Source organism: Prionailurus bengalensis, chromosome B2 (assembly GCF_016509475.1).
Source record: "Prionailurus bengalensis isolate Pbe53 chromosome B2, Fcat_Pben_1.1_paternal_pri, whole genome shotgun sequence".
Taxonomy (NCBI): Eukaryota; Metazoa; Chordata; class Mammalia; order Carnivora; family Felidae; genus Prionailurus; species Prionailurus bengalensis.
Window position 1 is genome coordinate 118783941 of NC_057349.1, and position 13168 is coordinate 118797108.

The following is a 13168-nucleotide window of genomic DNA, read 5'->3' on the forward strand; positions in this document are numbered from 1 at the left end:
AGCCTTCACTTGACCCTTTATGGAACAAGAGATAATTTCTCTAAGTTGTATGTAAATCTGAGACATATTTGGTATAGAAAGAACTGCATTAGGGGTTTTGGCCATTGGTTAGGGTCTCTTCTCCTTAGAATCACAGCTCTGTGGGAGCCTGGGTGGCTCAATTAGTTAAATGTCCGACTCTTGATTTTGGTTCTGGTCATGATCTCAAGGTTCCTGAGTTTGAGCCTCACATTGGTTTCCGCACTGACCATGTGGAGCTGGTTGGGATTCTCTCTCTCTCTCTCTGCCCTTCTCCTATTCTTGCTCTCTCAAAATAAATAAATAAATAAATAAATAAATAAATAACAAACTTTAAAAAATCACTTTTTTTTAACATTTAAAACAATTTTTAATGTTTATTTTATTATTTTTGAGAGAGAGAGAGTGTGTGAGCGGGGGGTGAAGGGGGGTTGCAGAGAGCAAGAGAGAGACACAGAATCTGAAGCAGACTCCAGGCTCTAAGCTGTCAAGCACAGAGCCCAATGTGGGACTCGAGCTCACAAACTGTGAGATCATGACCTGAGTCGAAATCGGACACTTAACCAACTGAGCCACCCAGGTGCCCCTCACAACTTTTTTCTTAACTATAATTATAATGCTATTCTATTTCATATGCTATAACAGAGTAACATTAATGTATGTACCCAAAACAGCAATAAAATGAAGGTATTAGTTTATAAGAGCCAAGCATTGTAAAAAAAATTTAAAAATTGTCATATACTTTGCAAAGGGAAATGCATTTAGGAAGAAGATTGTCTTTTGAAGGTGAATCTTTGACTCTTGAAAGGCAAGTACTGGCTGGAAGAAAGGAAAAAAAAAATAAAAACACATATGTGAAAAATAGTCAAAGAAGTTTTCCAATTCACAACTACAGAGTGCAATAAGATGATACTTTATTGGGGCGCCTGGGTGGCGCAGTCGGTTAAGCGTCCGACTTCAGCCAGGTCACGATCTCGCGGTCGGGGAGTTCGAGCCCCGCGTCGGGCTCTGGGCTGATGATGGCTCAGAGCCTGGAGCCTGTTTCCGATTCTGTGTCTCCCTCTCTCTCTGCCCCTCCCCCATTCATGCTCTGTCTCTCCCTGTCCCAAAAATAAATAAACGTTGAAAAAAAAAATTTAAAAAAAAAAAAAAAAAAAAGATGATACTTTATTGACGTTTCCTTGTATGCTTTTCCAGAATTGGGTAATGTGTATTATCATTATCATTCTGCTTTTAGCCCATCATGGTATGCCTTTCCTGGGCAGGTCCTAGGGGGACAAAGATGGCAAGATAATATCTCTGCCTTGGAGAGTCAAGAGTCTTACCCTTTATTTTTCAACCTGCAATAAATTCTGTTCCAGGTAAAACAAGCGTGGGCAGAACAAATGATGGGCAAAGGCTCTTAGGTGAAGAGTCTCATGTCTTTAGTGGCTGATTTATTATTTTTAACAAGATGAAATGATTTTTTGTGCTTGTGAATACTGAAGTTTGGTTTTATTTTTGAAAACAAAAGATTACTTTTTTTTTTTTTTTACTCTTCATGAAAACAAAGCCTAAAGGAAAATAACAATGCTCATTAGAGTGTCTTATCACATTTCTAGGTCATGGGCCCCCCATCCACGCCCCCTGAAGAATCTGATGAAGATAAGGAACTGTGCTCGAACAAACCCATGAACTATTGCAGCTAGTTTTAGGAGCTCAAGAATGACCAAACCTATCCATGGACACCAGGAAATCAATTCTGTTCTAGAAGGCTGTTCTTTTCAAATGTAAATCTGATACTCTTCAGCTATTTTTAGAGCACCTATACTATGAAAAAGCACTATGTTAGATGTAGGGTAGTAATCTGCTTTAACAAGCCCTTCAAGTGATTCGTCAGAAGCGTCAGCATGCTGAAGTTTGGTATCCACTAGCCTAAACCAAAATATGCCGTACGGAGGCCCTGGCCCCTGGAGGTGAGTTTTTATCTATTTGGTCTGATGTGGGGAGCCAGTCATTGGTATTCCTAAAACATCTCCAGGAAATCCCCATATGCAACATAGTTGAGACTTACTGGTTTAAATACTGGAATGTGCCTTCTGTTCCTGATAAACACCCATAGCCCCAAAAGGAAAAAAATCCATGGTCTACACCTGGTATGGCTCCCAGCATGCATGCACTGTGGCTCCAGGCTAGGAGCCTTAAAGGACTAGGCAGCCCTGCTTCCATCACAGGGCACTTTGGAAATTGTGTCCCGACGCCCCACCTCCCTTGGACTAATTCACCCTTCAAGAGCAGGAGCTCCAAATCCCGTTTTCTAGTTAATTAATAAATATTAATTTCTCTTTTGGGTTTTTTTTTAAATGAAAAAGATAAAAGACAATTTCTGAATTGTCTGTATGAAACTCGAGGATAGGAACTCTATTCTGTGGGTGGAGGCTCTTACCTTCCAATTGCTGTCCCTAGCAACAAATAGATCAATTTTTGTTACTGATCAGCCTCTCTGCTAACAGCTTCTGTTAAGACATCTATTTCACAATGAATGGAGAAATCTTTGCTTTGAAGAGATCGTAGGCTTTTGATTTACATGACAGGCAACTTTTGCAAGTCACTGCCCTCTGGAATATCTGCAAGGGGTCACAAACATCAGATAAAAGTCACTGCCCTTCCTATTAGAGTGATCTTTATTAAATAATGGGGTATATCTATTATTATAAAGTAATAATAGCCACCATTTTATTGAGCAATTAGTACAGATAGCCACTGCATTGGATCTATTGCATACATTATTTAATATATTTTTCACAAGAATTACTCAGAGTTATTATTATTCCCATTTTGTAGATGTTGTTCAAGGTCAAACGTTCAGTATGCAAACCCAGACCTTTCTGATTCTAGAGTCTATGGACTTCTAACACCACGTTGTATGATCCTCTCTCTGATTGCAATGCACAGAGCCCTCACAGTCATATGCTTCCTAAATGACCCCGGGGAAAGACTCATATGACAGAACTCCAAACTCCTCTTCTAAGAGCACTCTTAAACTGTTTGACAAACTACTTGCACCACTGCTCGCCATCTCCCAGTTCTAGTTGCTGTGAGAGCTGCCTCCAATTTAAGCTGGGAAAACATTCTTATTTGATAGGAGATTTATCTTGGCATTTGTATGGAGAGCCTGTAGAATGGATGGACTCATACAGTCATCTAAGACTGCACTGAAGTCACATAGAATAAAATACCTCTCTAAGAATGACCTGCTTTCTTTGGTAAGTTGAAGAAAAGTTAAACACATTGTTTAAGCAACGAACTATCCATTTAGGGCCCGATGGATGTGATATGTCTTTATATTAAAGAGAATAAACATACATTTGCCAAATCTTCACTTGGCTTGGTTACGTGATCCCGACATGACAGCCTGTGGGAAGAGTTTCAGGTGAAACAGAATTTTAGCACGTGCTTGCTATTTAACAACACCATGGTTCTTACAGATCCTAATGACTTACTTGCCTTAGAACAAAATCGTCACATTGTGTTCTGTAGGCAAAAGCAATAGGTGCAAAGTCTTTCTTTTACAGAATTTCACACTTACACCTCTATTCTCTGTGAAGTCTGAAGGACCACTTGTAAAGCCTCCAGAAGCCCTTCGGTCCCACCAGGTTAATTACTGGTTCACATGTGGGAGACGCACAAACAGTTCTGCATTTCCTTCCCCAAGGCTGCTTCACTCCTGGTATGTTGCAAATCTGATTTATGAATGATAATTTTGAACCTCCAGCTTTATCATGTTGGATTATACAAGTGCATTTCATCAGAAAGGAAAATAGAAAATAATAAAATGACCATCTCAGGGGAAAGGGAAGGCTTCAAGGGAAAATGGTATAAATGACTTTGGCCCACATTGCTTATTTCATCACAACCATGGTCTCTAAATGCTCATGCTTCATGCTGGCCTGGAAATGCCAAATGTTTAAGAAACAGATGATGTTGTGCTTTCTAGGAATATTGCTTTCTTCATCCACATGTGAATGTTGATTTATTACATCAACAAACATTTTCAGAAAATCAGAGTTTTTAATCCATGAAACATTTAATCCGTCAGGAACCAAAGTTCTTGGTACAAGTAAAAAGAGAAATGACCAAATTCAGCAGTTATTATATCAAATGCCACTGCCATTTTATTTAAATTTATTCATAGAAGATCAGATATTGAAATAACTTTTAATTCTCACAGTATCTTTTGTTTTTTGAGAGAGAGAGAGAGAGAGCATGAGTAGGAGAGAAGGGCAGAGGGAGAGAGACAGAGTCTTGAGCAGGCTCCATGCTTTAGCATGGAGCCTGACTTGGGGTTTGATTCCACAACCCTGAGATCATGACCTGAGATGAAATCAAGAGTGGGATACTCAACTGGCTGAGCCCCTCAGAAGCCCTATCAGTATTTTTAACAGGAGCGAAGAGTGGTATAATCTAAATAGTCATTATTCAAATTAATTATGGTATTTAATAAGTATTATTTGATAGAATATTCAAATATTTAAAAAAAATTCTTCCAATATTTTTTAATAATATGAGATATGTTCAGAAAATAAATCCATGAGGAAAAAATCAAGGTATAAAATTGTTCCCAAAAAGCAAAATTGTCCTCCCCAAACAAAAATATGTAAATATGCAAAATATTAGAATGTAATAGAGCAGAATATTAGCAGTATTTACCTATGAGAGCTAGGGTTGTGGGTAATGTTCATTTGCTTCACGTTTTCAATATTGTAGATATATTAAAATAAGCACATATCCATTTTTTTAATAAGAAGAAATATTATTTTGGTCTATCAGCAGGAGGAAAATTAAAATTCTGAGGAATTTCAGAAATCATCCAGTGAATAACTAAGAGTTAACTAACTCAAATGATAAATACCCCAGTCAGTCTCATTAAAGATATTCATATTTATACCTCAATACCAAAAGGCCATATATGAAAGACCACAGCTAATATCATCCTCAATGGGGAAAAGCTCAAGGTTTCCCCTAAGGTCAAGTACATGACAGGAATGTCCACTCTCACCACTATTGTTCAACATAGTGTTGAAAGACCTAGCCTCAGCAATCAGACTACAAAAATAAATCAAAGACAAATCAGCAAGGAAGAAGTCAAACTTCCACTCTTTGCAGATGACATGATACTCTATGTGGAAAACCTTAAAGATTCCACCAAAACACAAAACAAAAAACAAAAAACAAAAAGAAAACTGCTAGAACTGATACATGAATTCAGCAAAGTCACAGAATATAAAATCAACGTACAGAAATTGGTTGCATTTCTATACACCAATAATGAAGCAGCAGAAAGAGAAATTAAGGAATCTATCCCATTTACAATTGCACCCCAAACCATAAAATACCTAGGAATAAACCTAACCAAAGAGATAAAATATCTGTATGCTGAAAACTGTAGAAAGCTTATGAAATAAATTGAAGAAAACACAAATAAATGGATAAACATTCCATGCTCATGGATTGGAAGAACAAATATCGTTAAGATGTCGATCCTATACAAAGCATTCTACACATTCAGTGCAATCTCTATCAAAATACCACCAGTATTCTTCACAGAGCTAGAATAAATAATTTTATTTTTCTAACATTTGTATGGAACCAGAAAAGACCCTGAAGAACCAAAGCAATCCTGAGAAAGAAAACCAAAGCTAGAGGCATCACAATTCCAGACTTCAAGCTGTACTACAAAGCTGTAATCATCAAGACAGTATGGTACTGGCACAAAAACAGACACATAGATCAATGGAATAGAAAAGAGAACCCAGAAATGGACCCACAAATGTACGGCCAATTAATCTTTGACAAAGCAGGAAAGAATATCCAACAGAAGTCTCTTTAGCAAATGGTGCTGGCAAAACTGGACAGCGACATGCAGAAGAATTCTTACACTGTACACAAAAATAAACTCAAAATGGATGAAAGACCTAAATATAAGACAGGAAACCATCAAAATCCTAGAGGAGAAAAGAGTCAACAACCTTTTTCACCTTGCCCACAGCAACTTCCTACTAGACATTCTCCAGAGGCAAGGGAAACAAAAGCAAAAATGAACTATTGGGACCTTATCAAGATAAAAATATTCTGCACAGCAAAGGAAACAATCAACAAAACTAAACGGCAACCTATGAAATAGGAGAAGATATTTGCAAATGACATATCAGATAAAGGGTTAATATCCAAAATCTATAAAGAACTTATCAAACTCAATACCCAAAAAACAAATAATCGAGTGAAGAAATGGGCAAAAGACATGAATAGACAGTTTTCCAAAGAAGACATCCAGATGGCCAACAGACACATGAAAAGGTGCTCAACATCACGCATCATCAGGGAAATACAAATTAAAACCACAATGAGATACCTCATACCTGTCAGAATGGCTAAAGTTAACAACTCAGGAAACAACAGATGTTGGTGAAGATGAGGAGAAAGGGGAACTCTTTTGTGCTGCTGGTGGGAATGCAAACGGGTGCAGCCACTCTGGAGGACAGTATGGAGCTTCCTCAAAAAATTAAAAGTAGAACTACCATACGACCCAGCAATTGCACTACTAGGTATTCATCCAAAGGATACAAAAATGCTGATTTGAAGGAGTACATGCACTCTAATGTTTATAGAAGCACTATAAACAGTAGCAAATTATGGAAAGAGCCCAAATGTCCATCAACTGACAAATGGATAGAAAAGAAGTGGTATATACATACAATGGAATATTACTCAGCAATCAAAAAGAATGAAATCTTGCCATTTGCAACAAAGTGGATTGAACTAGAATTACAATGTTAAGCAAAATAAGTCAGTCAGAGAAAGATAAATGTCATACAATTTCACTCATATGTGGAATTTAAGAAACAAAACAGATGAACATAGGGGAAGGGAAGGAAAAATAAGGTAAAAACAAAGAGGGAGAAAAACCCTAAGAGACTCTTTTTTTAATTTTAATGTTTATTTATTTCTGAGAGAGAGAGAGAGAGAGAGAGAGAGAGAGCAGAAGTGGGGGGGGGGGGGGTAAGGCAGAGAGACAGGGAGACACAGAATCTGAAGCAAGCTCCAGACTCTGAGCTGTCAGCACAGAACCTGAAGCGGGGCTCGAACCCATGAACCATGAAATCATGACCTGAATCAAAGTAGGATGCCTAACTGACTGAGCCACCTAGGCGCCCCAACAAACCATAAGAGACTCTTAAACACAGAGAACAAACTGAGGGCTGCTGGATGGGTGTTGGGTGAGGGGATGGGCTAAATGGGTGATGGGTATTAAGGAGGGCACTTGTTGGGATGAGCGCTGGGTGTTATATGTAAGTGATAAATCACTAAATTCGACTCCTGATCCCATTATTACACTGTATGTTAACTAACTTGGATTTAAATGAAATAATAATAATAATAAAAGATATTCACGTTTAGATGTAAAACTTTTATGAAAGAGTGCCTGTTTTATAGATACCACCGGTGCCTAACACCTTTGTTGGGAGTTTAGTTTGTAAATATCCACTGTTTTCATGCTGGAAAGAGAATAGAAGTTGCCTGTCACAAAGAATGTTGTCAATAAGTATTTGTTGGTTGGAGGAAGGAGTAGGAATGGTTACTCAGATTGCAATGAGTGAAGAGGTCACCATTTGCCCACTTTCTTTTATCACTGCAATCTTGGATTCTTTTTTATTTAATCAACCATCAAGTATGTTTATGAACATTTATCCTATAAATAGTTTAACCATAGTTTTCTCTAAGCCACCTCTAGAAGGATGAGCTTTACTATGCTTATAACAGCAATAGGAATTCAACTGATACTAAGACTACACGCGTCTTAATGAGGGTGTGACTTCCTTCTGACAATATGGAAAAGAAAACATCAGATCTTAAACGTGCATATAGTTGTCTCAAAGTCTCGAAATGGTAGAAATGCCTCCCAATAGCACAAACCCTCCTGGGTCTTCACTTGTAGTGGTTTGGCAACCAAGTCCATAGACAGCAGAGTAAACATGACTCATAGCCCTGATACCAAGTGCCTTGTTGGCAAACATCTTGTAATTCTGGAAGACCAATGTGCAGAAGCTGGACCCTAGTTGGAATGCAAAGCAATGGATATCCCTAAATCGGAGAAAAGAGATTAGATCCACCCAACTGAGAAACGGTTTGTCAAACAAAAGTTGTAGTTTTATACTCTCGGGGCTCTGTGGCTATTCATAACTCTCACAAACAGTTTAGGGTCTTTTTTTTTTCAACAGATGCAAACAAATCAGCCAATGGCATTTTAAGAAAAAGAGTATATGAAAACATTTAAAATTTACAATTTAATTGGGGGTTTTGGTGGATTTTTTTTCATGCTTTGAGAGTATAAAGAATTTGAGGGTGCTTTTAGGCAACACATAAACTGTAACAGTCAAAAATAAATTAAAAATCAGGACCAGATAAAATGAAAGTGTGGTGCAAAAACACACCACTGCCCCCCCCCCCCCCCCCCCCCGCACACACACAACTAGTTAGGAGACTATTTCAACATATAGTATAGTTCAACATAACTGGCTACAGGTGAGACACAAATTTGGCTTTGAGTTCTTGTAAAACATAGCCTAAGAGAAAAGTCAGTTGCATAGTATTTATTGCCCAAAAGAAGAAAATTCAGAATTTCTCAGGCCAACAAAGACTGTATAGAACTCCGTTCTGAAAGAAATTACCCAGTGGACTGCATGTAGGGAACACTTAAAGACATAGTATATAATGACCTCAGTAATATCCCTGCAACAAATGTAGATCTTGATTTTATAAGGCTACTTGTTGTTGTGTCTTCCCCTCAAAGTCAGTTTCATGATAGTAGAAAGCAACTCAGGGAAACCAGTCTCCTGTGAATCTAAGTGATGCCCAAGGATGTTGCTTTCTTAGATTTTAGTTCAACCCCTGAATAAAATCTGCATTAAAAAAATCAGAATTGATGACTTACTTCACCTTAGATCATTTCTGTGTCAGTAGATGCAGATATAAAGTTACATTAATTGAAGGAGTTTCCAGTCAAATACTTTAAGATCAACCAAATAGTTAGTGTTGATATTCTTTTATAAAATCAAGGGTTAATCCAGTCTATCTTGATGAGCTATTCTACAAAGTTAGAATGTTATTCAAACAACAATTTGGGGACTGCATTTGAGCCAAATTGTTGAAAATATAGTTTTAAGAGTGTCAACTAATAACTCTTGACAATTGTATAGGATAAACCTATAACCAAATATTTCAAAAGTATCCAGTGAATGATATCATTTGGACCAAAATTAAGTCTGCGTAAAGTTAGCTTCACCAGTGACAATGAAGCCTTGGGCAAATTAACCAGTGTCTCTGAGTTTACTTCTATTTGGAAAAATGGGAATAGTTAATCAAAGATCAAAGATCAAATGACATAAATAACTTGAAAGGGCATTGTACATTGTAAAACACCAACAAAATGTCTAAGATTGTTGTTACATCTGTTAGCATTTTATTTAGGACCATTAGAAATTTGTTTGGACTAAAGGTTCCGATTATAACCCTAATAACTTCCTCTTAAAATTCTTTACCTATTCAGTTTAACAAGTATTTGAGTACCTATCAAATGCTATTGGTGGGACAAAATGGAAACATGGCCCCTTAATACAAAGGGGGTTAGAACGCTATTCCATGGTGTTGAGTGTCCCTTGACAATAACTTCTCTTCTTGTTGACAGCTGGCACAGCTGAGAGCATCAGGGATTGCCTGGGAGGCCTCTCAAAGAAAAGACAGCATGGGGTGTTTCTGCTTCTCCTCCTTATCAAGCCCTCTGTGATCTTGTCATAGAGTTGTCATTAATAAGTAATTGACAACTGATAAAATGTTCAAAGAAGAACTTTTAAAAATTGCCCCAGGGTTGAAAGCTGTATTCCAGTTTCCATGTGAGATTAAATTTTATTGCCTGAGTTCAGATCTTAAAAGATAATGAAGTTTGATGAATTCAGATGTTACATGCTATTCAAGAATGATCTTTTCACGTGTTTTCCAAAAGCAGCCATGCACAGCATAGATCATGTTAGGCATCTCCTAGTCCTCTGCCGTCGCCAGCAGAGCATTGGCCCCTACAGTCCTACTAATGCACAGGGCACTTCAAACCAGTTATTGCTTAACGCGTATTTAAAAAAAAACATTTTTATGTTTGTTTATTTTTGAGAGGGAGAGACACAGTGTGAATGGGGGAGGGGCAGAGAGAGAGGGTGACACAGAATCCGAAGCAGGCTCCAGACTCTGCACTGTCAGCACAGAGCCTGATGCAGGGCTCGAACTTACAAACTGTGAGATCATGACCTGAGCCGAAGTCGGACGCTTAACCAACTGAGCCACCCAGCTGCCCCTAAATTGCTTAATGCTTATTAATGCATTTCACAACCATCGCACAATTGTTAACGTCAAATATAGTAAGTAGGAGTGTGTCATGTCATAACTCCAAAAAAATGTTTTTACATTCTTCTTTCTGCGACCAGCTCTCGCCTAAACAGCACCGAGGGAACAAAACCTCTAAACTCACAATGCAAAGGCCAAATAATAATTATAGTGACTGTTTATGTAAAGTCCATTACAACATTATGACAAGCTATTGATAATTAAAAACGAAAAGTGATGTTCAGTAAGCTGCTTTGAAAATCCAACCAGTACAATTAAATATACAGGTCATAAATCAGTGCATATAATAAATACATATGTAAACAATTTTATTCCCCGCTTAACATCTGTAGTAATTTTCTGGGCTTGTTCACAGTTGAATAAAAGGTAGAAGAGAAAAGGAGCTGGCCAAACATCAACATCATAAGTAACATGCTATTTATGAGAATGTTTAACCTAGTTAAGATAATTTAAAACACAACACTAACAATATCATCTGATTGTATTTTCTTGTGTTTGATATGTCAATTATATATGTATAATTTTTAAAATTTCAGCTGTTTTAGTTACTATTTATGTGAAGGTAACAAAGCAACACTAAAAATTTTTTTAATGCTTATGTAATTATTTTTGAAAGAGAGAGAGAAAGAGAGAGAGACAGAGCATGAACTGGGGAGGAGCAAAGAGAGGGAGACACAGAATCCAAAGCAGGCTCCAGGCTCTGAGTTGTCAACACAGAGTCTGACGGGGGGCTCAAACCCACTTACCACAGGATCATGACCTGTGCCAAAGTTGGGTGCTTAACTGACTAAATCACCCAGGCACCCCACAAAGCAACATTTTTTGGAATGATTTCATAATTCAGACTTTTCACTCAGACAGGTCTTCCTCCAAGTTAATGGGACTGGTGAGCTGTTACTGTATGTGGATTTTCCCATTTATATGACAGTTGCTTGTCCTAAGCCAAAGGGAGGAATTGAGTCTACACAGGAAGTGAAATCATGCTAAATTTAATACACCTGTAGAATAGGTAAAGCTGGTCAGTGCACATTGCTTTCCTCCCTTTTCTCAAGAATATACTTATTTATGAGAAAGTAAACACCAGTTAATGAATTTAATGTCTCAAAGAAAAGTATTTTTAACTACTCAAGCCGAAACATAAAAAGGTAAAGAAAAATATATACATTTGCAACACATTTGAGCAACAAAGGACTAATTAATAGTCTTAATATAAAAGAAGATTTTAAAAGTCATCAAGGAGAAAAAAGGAGAACGGCAGATGAACAAAGAACTTGATGAATTTAAAGAATATAATAAATAAATTGGGGCGCCTGGGTGGTTCAGTTAGTTAAGCATCTGATTTTGGCTCAGGTCATGATCTCATGGTCCGTGGGTTGGAGCCCCACATCGGGCTCTGTACTGACGGCTCAGAGCCTGGAGCCGACTCTGTGTCTCCCTCTCTCTCTGCCCCTCCCCAACTCACCCTCTGTCTCTCTCTCTCCCCAAAAAATAAACATTAAAAAATTTAAAGAATAAAATAAACAAATGAATAAATAAATGAATACATCGTGGGTAACAAGAGCCGGGTGTCTTGCTGTCAGAAAGGGAGTTATGAATACAGAAAAACAGAAGGCTAGAATGAATCCTTGAAATTTATGGGATTGGATTGGAGTATCAGTACAATCCAATATATTTCAATCGGTAAAAACTTGTGATTTTTACAATATCTTCAGATGGACAGATACAAGAATAAGATGTGTGTGTGTGTGTGTGTGTGTGCGCGTGTGATTGTGTGTACATGTGTACACACACATTTACTTTTTAGCTCAATGTGCTAAAAGAGCCCAGAGAGGGAATGATTACTCAGTACAAATGGGCCCTTGTAGCACACATCTTGTTTTCACATACCATTCTAAAAGAAAAGGACCTGGGGCTCCTTGGACAAATGGCTAGCAGGATGATAGCAGGAAAAGTATAGAATGAAGTACAAGATGAGCCTGGAATATCTTGTGGTGCCAGAAAGCAAGCGCTCAATAAACGTGGCAGTCATATAAACAAAGGTATAGGAGTCAACCTAAAACATTGACTAAATCTGGAGTAGTCTGAGCAACAAAAAAAATAATGATGTCTTGGCTGTGGTAGCTATAACAAAATACCACAGACTGAGTGGCTTAAACAATAGAAAATTATTTCTCACAGTTCTGAAGTCCAAGCTCAAGGTGCTGCTGGCAAGAGAGTTTTCATTCAGAGGCCTCTCTTGGCTTATAGGTGGTTGCCATCCCACTGTGGTCACCTGACCTCTTTGTGCATGTGTGGAGAGAGAGCAAGAGTAAGCTTTCTGGCGTCTCTTCTTATAGGGGCAATCCCCTTCTGAGGGCCCCATCCTCATGACCTCTTCTATATCTAGTTACTTCCCAAAGGCTCTTATCTCCCAAGACCATCAGATTGGGGATTAGGGCTTTAAAATATGAATTTTGGAGACACCACAAACATTCAGTCCATAATGGATAATGAAATATAACCCACAGAGTGAAATAAGATTCCACAAGTCCATGGACATGTAAATAACTGAATAACTGAACAAGTGGGAGAGAAATAAAAGCTCTTTGGTAGAGCAGAATTCCAACTAAAGACTTAAAAAATAATGGAAGTAAACAATCACCACTTAGCAAATATCAGAGTAATAATTGTTTTCGTCAAGAATCTCCAATCGATACTAAACTTAGTGAGTCAAAGTATA